Below are 2500 nucleotides of genomic sequence, written 5' to 3' on the forward strand. Positions count from 1 at the left end.
GGTATTGCGGGCAAGCGGGCACAGTGCACCTACCGCTCCGGGACAAGGCCGATGGCCGGAGTCGCGGGGCACGGTGGCGCGGGCCGTCGTGTTCCGGCCTAGAACACAACAACCTAGAGGGGAATTGGCGTCGGTCAAACTCCGCGCTCGGCGACGGAAAGAACCCGGATAATCAGTAACAGAGGGTCACACGCGCAGACGTCCAATCTATTTCGGACCGGGCTCTAATGCTCTTCCCAATGAACATGAAACCTTGCAACAATCCTTCCGAGACCGTAAGACCGGTGGTGCCAACTCTTCCTCCCTGCTTAGGCTCGCGCTTGCCGGCATGTGGAACCTGGCGTAACGTAACACACCCGCGTGTAGGACCGGCCTGGGTTGTGTTTTCCCCTCCTACCTTCCTTTCGTTACACGTGGGCGTGCACAGTGCACCTACCGCTCCGCGGCAAGGCCCGAACCAGGTCACGGGGAGCGACGATTTCGTGACAAGGACGAGACCAGGCCAGCGAGCGCGGTGGCACGAGTTTTGTGGGTCTGGCCGCCAACATCGAAGATGTATTAATCGGACTCAGGCGCGCCACAAACCCCGGCGAGGAACGGGCCCGTCAGACGCTTACCCGTCAAGGAATCACGTAAGCCGGGGAACCGCCTCTAGTTAAGCACGCGCTCACGCGCACCGGCCAAAACCACCCAGCTTGTCCGCACACACCGCGATGGTTCGGGTGCCAACCTGTACCTTGTCACTTGTAGATCACCCGCGTTTATGGGCCGGCCAGGGTGTCTGCCATCGCTCCAGCTCGTCGCAATCTCGCCGGAACCAGCCGGTCTCCGCCGCCCCTTTTGCCCCGGGTGGGCTACCGTCAAACCCCTCAGCTGGATGAGTGGGTAGTGGGGGGGGGACCGGCGACCACGGGCGCTCCGTCATATCCAACCGGAGGCATTGAACCCCCCTCCGCCCCGCCGGAGGCGAGGGGAGAGTAGCGGGTACCCGTGGCCTTTGGGGCTTCGGTTCCGGCGTGGTCGGGGTCGACCGTGTACGGCCCTGCGTCTTGGAATTCGAAGGTAGCGTAGGATTTGCAACTTGCCCTCATTCGGTTTTTGGCTTACGGGCTGATTTGTTCACTTGTTCCCTCATTCGTTTTTTGGCTTTTGGCTTACGGCTGATTGTTCCCTCATTCGTTTTTTGGCTCATGGCTGATTTGTTTCACATTGTTTCTTTCGGCAAAGACTGATTTTCCACTTGCTTCGCCACACAATTTTCGGATCGGCTATGGGCTCGCCGCCGCGAGGGAGTTGACCCAGATACACCCGCTGTCAACAGCCACCGACGCCTACCGCGGACGGAGGGCCGAGGTGCCGCAGACGGGGAACGAGGCTCCCAAGGGCGCCAAGGACTCGACCTGAGCAGTCCTGTGCAACGACCCACGAGATGCGCGACAACTTCCACCATATGCAGAGGCTTCCGGAGCAACCACGCGCACGGGACCTGAAAGGGCTTGAAACCGCCTGTGGCCGCGTGTGTACCTGGATAGCGCTAACGCCACCGGGCCGTCCCAAGTACGACTCGCCGATGTAACGTCGCTTACCGTCCTCCAGGACTCACAACGGTGCGCACACCGATCCTCCCCACAGACAGGACATGTTATCCGCGCTTACAGCGCCCTTCCACACTCCACGGTTTCCGCCGCCGGCTCGGGGAGGGAGCCAGTTTTCCCGGGGCTTCATTGTTTCTTTCGGCAAAGACTGATTTTCCACTTGCTTCGCCACACAATTTTCGGATCGGCTATGGGCTCGCCGCCGCCTTTCAGAGTGTTGCCTTTATGCCGGTTGCTCAAGCCGGTGTTGGTCCATTCCGGTTGCTCAGGCCGGTCATGGTCCATGCCAACAAACCCAACGAGATGCGCGACAACTTCCACCGTTGCAGAGGCTTCAGGTGACGACAGCTCACGCGGGACACGCACCACACAAAGGCCATGTCATCCGCACGAACCGTGCGCCCTTCCACACTCCGCGGCTTCCTGGCCGGCTCGAGGGTAAGAGGCAGGCGGGTTCGGGTTCACTCCGCTCGGAACTCATCCAACGAGATGCGCGACAACTTCCACCGTTGCAGAGGCTTCCGGTGACGACAGCTGACGCGGGACACGCACCACACACAGGCCATGTCATCCGCAAGAACCGTGCGCCCTTCCACACTCCGCGGCTTGAAACCGTTGCAGAGGCTTCCGGTGACGACAGCTCACGCGGGACACGCACCACACAGAGGCCATGTGATCCGCACCAACCGTGCGCCCTTCCACACTCCGCGGCTTCCTGGCCGGCTCGAGGATAAGATGCAGGCGGGTTAACTTTCACTCTCCGCTCGGATATCATCCAACAAACCCAACGAGATGCGCGACAACTTCCACCGTTGCAGAGGCTTCAGGTGACGACAGCTCACGCGGGACACGCACCACACAAAGGCCATGTCATCCGCACGAACCGTGCGCCCTTCCACACTCCG

Source organism: Stigmatopora argus, unplaced genomic scaffold, assembly GCF_051989625.1.
Source record: "Stigmatopora argus isolate UIUO_Sarg unplaced genomic scaffold, RoL_Sarg_1.0 HiC_scaffold_91, whole genome shotgun sequence".
In the NCBI taxonomy this organism is placed as follows: domain Eukaryota; kingdom Metazoa; phylum Chordata; class Actinopteri; order Syngnathiformes; family Syngnathidae; genus Stigmatopora; species Stigmatopora argus.